Here is a 7,885-nt window from a genome sequence, read left to right as displayed (position 1 = left end):
AGACTTATTTTTGGTGAAATCTGTACTACATCTGAAATTTGAAAAGGTGTATATTGCTCTTGGAATCCTATTTTAATTGGTACAGATTTTACCATTTGTCAGGTAGCTTAGCAGACTGTAGTATGAATTGGTAGTTGATTCTTAGTGTAAATAAAATGCCATTCGTTTATTCTTCAATCAAATACTTGTTGAGCATCTACCATGTACTTTACAGTAGTAGAGACAGAACTGTGATCAAAATCATAAATGGTTGCAAACTTCAGGAATTTTACTGTCTGGTAGCAAAGACAGACATTAATCCAGTAATAATCACAATCAAATCCAAACTTGATAACTGTTAAGAATAAAGGGCATATGCAGCCATGAAAACCTATACAAGAACCTATACAAGATGTTACTTAAGAACCTCAGTGAAGACTTTCCTGAGAAAGAAATACTTTAACTGAGATCTGAACCATGCGTGAACTAAAGAAAGAGAAAATAGAGGAGGATTTGTGATGTAGGAAACTGCATGTGTGGCTACATTTAAATGGGGGGGGGGACAATGACAGATATGCTTCTGGAAAAAAAGAGTAAGGGAAAGCAGGTGTATAGCTGAGAAAGCAAAAGAAATCACTGGTTCTGCATGAAAACAGAAGGGCTGGAAGAGACAAAATTATGCAGGGGCTTAAGAACATGTTAAAGAGCATTGTCTTGATCCTAAAAGCAATAGTTAATGGCTAAATACCTTTTTCAGAGATTATTTTAATAGCAGTCTGATGAACAGAAGAACTCAAGAAGGTATATGCATGAATCTTTAGGAAGCTATTGCATTGTCTGTGCTTGAGATCACGGTTTATTGGACCTGGTGGTGAGAGAGAATGTAGAGATAGGTGAATCTTTAGGAAGCCAATTTAACATGATTTAAAAATTAAAGTTAATGGAGATTGACATACCAAGGATGATTGATGGTTTTTCTGGTACTGTGTTGCAATTTACTGAGGAAGGGAATAGTAGAAAAGGTGGAGTAAATAAGTCATGTGTGTGATTTTAAACAGATGAAGTTTGAACTGATGTTCAGAGATCTAAGAACAGATGTCAAATAGACACATACATAGAAAAGTCAGAGAACTGTAAACAAAACCAGAATAATAGATTGTTTTAAAGAGGTGAAGTTCCATTATCTAAAATGCCAACTAAAAAGTCAAGTAAGTGGGGCACCTGGGCGGCTCAGTTGGTTAAACGTCTGACTTCATCTCAGGTCATGATCTCGCGGTTCGTGGGTTTGAGGCCTGTCTCAGGCTCTGTGCTGACAGCTCCGAGCCTGGAGCTTGCTTCAGATTCTGTGTCTCCCTCTCTTTCTGCCCCTCCCACACGCATGCTCTGTGTCTCTCTCTTTCAAAAATAAATAAACATTAAAAAAAAATTTTAAAGGTCAAGTTAGCTAAGTTCTGTATGAAATGTATCCACATAAAAGGAGCAAACTAAAGTAGAAAAAAACTGCTAATAAATGGTAATACTAATGATGGAACATAAAATATTAAGCAGATATTATATTTCTTTTGAGGTAATGTGTGTGAACAAAGGAATATGCTTATAATAAAACATCAAAAGAAAAAAATATTACATAAAGCATATATTCAAATGTATGTACATATGCACACATATGAACATATATAGGAGAGGCTCTCTTAACTGATCAACATTAAACTAACTTTCTAGTTTGGTCAATACTCTGTATTTTCTGTACAATCTGTACAGATTTTCTGTACAATCTCTATATTTTCTGTAAAAACATATTGGCCAATGCCACAGCACACTGAACACCCCAAACTAGTAGTCTAGTTCCTGACATACTCATACATTTTTGCTCTTATGACTTGAGTTGCACATTTACTAAGTCAATTCCTTAACACTGAGTTATAGCCTGGCATGTAAGGAACTTAGATGCTGCCACTCTGTCATAATAACAAGTAAAAAGCTGAACCAACTGAAGAATCAACAACTCTTTATATCTGTCAGAAAAGGGAGTTTACAGGGAAAACTGCTGCCCCAAATATTGGAGAGATAGATACAAATAATCACAATTTATAGCGGCATAAATCTCCATGGGAGCCAGCTAGACAGAAAAACCTAATCCATAATTTATAATTTGCTGAATGCTGAGTGGACAAGTTTGAGAGTTAAAACTCCAAGGGTATCTTATCATCAGTGTGTGTGTAGTGGGGCGGGGCGAGGCACACTCTTCTGAGTTTTTCCTATAGAAGTTCTATGAGTTCGTCACAGTGAATATCTAAGAAAAATCCCCATGTGCTTCTGGCAGAGGGAAGGAAACAAAATGATTTTCAAATATGTCAGAGCATTATGTTGTTCTTAACAAGGCCTACCTCAGGAGAAACTAGTTAAACAGAACCTAACCTGATGGGTTTTATCAGAGCCCAACCTATCTGGGGTAAGGGAAATATCCAACTCCATCCCCTCTAGCCATCTTGTCTCACCTAACATGGGGAGATACTGAGAAGCATGGGGAAAGTTTACAGTCCAGGGGCACAGACTCATCAAAAGACTGAGACCTAATCATAGTGATATAAAATGTTCCCTTTCTCCCCACGTCTTATCACTTCATTACTCAAAGCCTATTTGCCACAGATGCCTGTTCAATACATCATGTCCATCCTTCAATAAAAAAATTACAAGGCATACTAAAAGGCAAAAGGCACAATTTGAAGAGACAGAGCAAGCATCAGAACCAGAATCAGATAGGGCAGAGATGTTGGAATTATCAGACTGGGAATTTTACAGTAAGGGCTTTATTGGGAGAAGCAGACAACATGCAAGAAAAATGGATAATGTAACAGAGAGAAATTCTAAGAAAGGATATAAAAATAAATTCTAGAGATCAAAACTCTTATGATAGAATAATGATCTTTATTAGGGTAGACATGACTGAGGAAAGAGTCTCTGAGCTTGAGAATATGACAATAGAAACATCTAAAACTTACAAGCAAAAAGGAAAAATACTAGAAAAAAATCTAGAACAGAGTCTCTAAGAATCCTGGACAACTACAAAATGGGTAACAAACATACAGTGGGAATATCAAAAGAAGAGATGAAAAGGAACTCAAACAATATTTAAAGCAATAATGACTGAGAATTTCCCCCCAAATTAATGCCAGACACCAAACCACAGATTCAGGAAGCTCAGAGAACACTAAACAGAATAAGCACCCCAATCCTATATCTAGGCATATTGTATTAAAACTTTAGAAGATCAAAGATAAAAAAAAAATCTTGAAAGAAGCCATGGGTGGGGAGATGGTTGGGCAAAAATCTTACCTATAAAAGAAGCAAAGATAAGAATTACATCCAAATTCTCAGAAATCACTGAAGCAAGAAGAGAGTAAAGTGAAATATTTAAAGTGTTGAGAGAAAAAACCACCAACCTGAAATTCTGTGCCCTGAGAAATTATACTTGAAAGAGGAAAGAAACAAAGACTTTCTCAGACAAATAAAAGCTAAGGTAATTTGTTGTCAATAGACCTGCCTTGAAAGCAATGTTAAAAAAAAAAAAGTACTTCAGAGGGGAGGAAGATTATATAGGTCAGAAATTCAGATACACACACACACACACACACACACACACACACACACACAAAGGGAAGAGCATCAGAAAATAAGTAAAGATAAAATAACAACTTTTATTTTCTTATTCCCTAACAGTTCGTTTAAAATAATATTAGCAATGATGCATTTGAATACACACACACACACACACACACACACACACACATATATATATAACTTGATTATAAATGTGTGTGTGTGTATGTATAATGTTTGCTTATAGCTGAAATGAATGAAAGCAATGATACAAGTGACAGGAGGAAGGAAGAAAAGGATTGAGAATATGCTGTTATTTTAAGGTACTTGTACCACCTGTGAAGTGGTATAGCATTATTTGGAAAAGAACTTGGATTAGTTGTAAATACATATGGAAAACTCTAGGGTAGCTACAAAAAAGTAAAAAGTGTATAATTTCTATACTAACAAAGGAGAGAAAATGGAATTATATAAAATTTCAAATCACAAAAGGCAGAAAAAAAGGATGGAAAACAAAAATAGGAACAAAGAGAATATAGGAACAAATAGAAAATAGTAAAAAAATATATAGTAGGCATTAATCCAACTGTATTAATAACCACTTTAAATGTCAATAGTCTAAATACATCAATTAAAAAACATTGTCAGATGGATCAAAAGGACATAACTCAAGTATATATTGTCTACAAGAAATGCACTTTTTAAAAAATTTATTAAAAAAAAAATTTTAATGTATTTTTTTTTTGAGAGACAGAGCATGAGTGGGAGAGAAGCAGAAAAAGAAGGAGACAGAGAATCTGAAGCAGGCTCCAGGCTCTGAGCTGTCAGACATGGGACTTGAACCCACGAACTATGAGACATGGAGCTTGAACTCATGAACCGTGAGATCATGACCCGACCCAAAGTCGGAGCTTAACCGACTGAGACACCCAGGCACCTCATCCCCCTGAATGCACTTTAAATATAAAGAGACATGTAGATTAAGAGTAAAGTGATGGGAGACATATATACCATGCCAACACTAATGAAAGGAGGGGTAACAGTATTAATTTCAGACAGAGATGACTTCAGAGCAAGGAAAGTTATCAGGGAAAAAAATGGGCAATACATAATGGCAAAGGAGTCAATTCTATTCTTAGTGTGTATGTGCCTAATAACAGAGACAAAATAAATGAGGCAAAATAGGATGCAGAGAAATAAATGAATCCACTATTATAATTGGAAGCAATAACATCCCTCTCTCAGAAATGGACAGATCTAGCAAGCAGAAAATCAGTAAGGACATTTGAACACAAGTTGAACATAAGAGCACCGTCAGTTAACTGTATATAATTGATATCCATAGACCATTTAATCCAACAGCAGATTACATATTCTTCTCAAGCACACATGGAATATTATCCAAGACAGACCACATTCTGGGCCATAAAGTAAACCTTAACAAATTTAAAAGAATAGAAATCATACAATGTCTGCTGTTAGATCACAATGGAATTAAGCTAGAAAGACAGCTAGAAAATCACAACATATTTGGAGATTAAACAACATACTTTGAGGTAATATATGGATCAAAGAAGAAATTTAAAGAGAAATTTTAAAATATTTGAAATAAATAAAAATGAAAATATAATTTATCAAAATCTGAGATGCAGTGAAAGCAATCCTTAGTGGAAAATTTAAAGTAGTGAATGCTTTAAATTTGTGTTAAAAAGGAAAAAGTATCTGGAAAAAAAAAGGAAAAAGTATTGATTTTGAATATATATATATTGAAATCTAAGTAAAAATCTAAGAAAATCAGTAATCTAAGCTTCCACCTTAGGAAACTATAAAAAGAAGAGAAAATTAAATTCAAAGTAAGCAAAAGAGAAGAATGATAAAAGAGCAGAAATCAATTAAATTGAAAATAAGAAATCAACAGAGAAAATCAGTAACACCCAAAGTGGCTTCTTTGAAGAGTTTAATAAGATCAATAACCTTTAACCAGTTTAACTAAGAAGAAAAACCACACAAATTACTAATATCAGAAATGAAAAAGAGGACATCGCTACAGATTCCATGACCATTACAAGGACAATTAAGAGAATTCTATTAATAACTCTATATCTCCAAATTGATAACATAGATAAAATGGACCATTTTTTTGAAAGACATAATCTGCTATATATAATTTCTTATGTGTTTGATAGAATTCATCAGTGAATCTATCTGGGCCTGGTATTTCTGTTTTGAAAGGTTATTGGTACTTAACTGAATTGCTTTAATACTGATAGGCCTATTCAGGTTGTCTATTTCTGGGTAAATTTTGGCAGATTTGACATTTTTCATATATAGTCTTATTATGTTGAGGTATGTTCCTCTAACCCCACTCTATTGAGAGTTTTTTTTTTTATCATGAATAGATATTGAATTTTGTCAAATGTTTTTCCTGCATCTCTTGAGATGATCATAAGTTTTTTAGCCTCCATTTTGTTGATGTGGTATATCATGTTGTTGATTTGCAAATATTGAACCCTCCACGTATCTCCAAGAATAAATCCCACTTGATCATGGTGAAAAATCTTTTTAATGTATTGTATGTGGCTTTCTAATATTTTGTTGAGAATTTTTGCATCTGTGTTCATCAAGAATACTGGCCTGTAGTGTTTTTGTTTGTTTGTTTGTTTGTCTGTGGTATCTTTGTCTGGTTTTGATATCAGGGTAATGCTGGCCTCATAGAATGAATTTGGAAGCTTTCCTTCCTCTTCTATTTTTTTGGAATAGTTTGAGAATAGGTATTAATTCTTCTTTAAATGTTTGGCATAATTCACCTGTGAATCCATCTGGTCCCAGACTTTTATTTTTTGCTACCTTTTATTTTAAATTGCAAATTCAGTTCAGTTACTTGTAATTGGTCTGTTTAGATTTTCCATTTCTTCTTGGTTCAGTTTTGGAAGATTGTATGTTTCTAGGAATTTATCCATTTCTTCTAGGTTGTCCAATTTGTTGGCATATAATTTTTCATAGTATTCTCTTACAATCGTTTGTATTTCTGTGGTGTCCCTTGTTAATTTTCCTCTCATTTCTGATTTTATTTATTTGGGTCCTGTCTCTTTTTTTCTTGATAAGTCTGCCTAAGGGTTTATCAATTTTGTTTATCTTTTCAAAGAACTAGCTCTTGGTTTCATTAATTTTTTTCCCTTTATTCCTTTTTTGTGTGTGTCTCTATCTCACCTATTTCTTTATATTTTCTTTATTCTACTCACCTTGTGTTTTGTTTGTTCTCTTTTTCTAGTTCTTTTAGGTGTAACATTAGGTTGTTTATTTGAGATTTTTCTTTATTCTTGCGGTAGGCCTGTATCACTATATATTTCCCTCTTAGAACTGTTTTCACTGGGTCCTGAAGATTTTGGACCATTGTGTTTTCATTTTCACTTTTCTCCATTTTAAAAAATTTCTCTCTCTCTTTTTTTATTTGAGAGAGAGAGAGCGTGTGAGCAGGGACAGAGGGAAAGAGAGTGAGAATCTTAAGTAGGCTTACACGTGGACCCTGATGTGGGGCTTGATCCCTTGACTGTGAGATCATGACCTGAGCTAAAATCAAGAGTCAAATGCTCAAGTGACTGAGCCACCCAGGCACCCCTGGAAAATTCTTTTTAAGAATTATCTTAAATACCAAAATTCATATACCAAAATTATAAAACATATGAAAAGAAGCATAAAGAAAGAATAGTATCTGACAATAAGTATGAATCACTTTAAACTCTGAAATTGAGACTAACTGCACAAAAAAATGGATTATATGAGATATACAATGGAAATAAAACAAATTTTAAAAATATTTCTTATATAAAATGTACAAATTGATTATTAAAAGACAAACAACCTAAAAATGGGTAAGAATAGGCTTGATTAATATAAAAGGAAATGCACACTGTCAACATGAAATGATGGCCATTGTATAGTAGCAATAGAAATGCAAATTTAGCCTATAATTAGGCACAGATTTTCACTTACCAAGATTGGTAAAAATGTTAAAGGCTAATGACATCTGTTACTGGCAAGGATGTGACAAAATGTGCTCCCTTATTTGCTGGTCAAAGTGTGAATCATTTTTCAAATGAATATACCATTTTCTTCAGCAAATCTCAATTAGGGGAACCAATTTTACAGAAATTTAAGGATAAGGAGTAACTGGGTGGTTAAGTTGGCTGAGCGTCTGTCTCTTTGTTGCAGCTCAGGTCAGGTCATGTTTTGAGCACCACATCCAGCTCTGCACTGACAACGTTGAGCCTGTTTGGGATTCTCTCCCTCCCTCTTTCTGCCTCTC

At 34.0% G+C, this 7,885-nt stretch overlaps 1 protein-coding gene across 2 annotated transcripts in view; it reads right to left on the bottom strand.

Moving 5' to 3' along the window:
• Positions 1-7,885, bottom strand: part of IL7 (interleukin 7) — a 59,292-nt gene that overhangs the window by 19,317 nt on the left and 32,090 nt on the right. The window lies entirely within an intron of this gene.

The sequence above is a fragment of the Leopardus geoffroyi genome, chromosome C3 (assembly GCF_018350155.1).
Source record: "Leopardus geoffroyi isolate Oge1 chromosome C3, O.geoffroyi_Oge1_pat1.0, whole genome shotgun sequence".
NCBI classification, from domain to species: domain Eukaryota; kingdom Metazoa; phylum Chordata; class Mammalia; order Carnivora; family Felidae; genus Leopardus; species Leopardus geoffroyi.
Note: the sequence above shows the minus strand (reverse complement) of the source record. Positions and strands in the feature narration are given on the sequence as shown.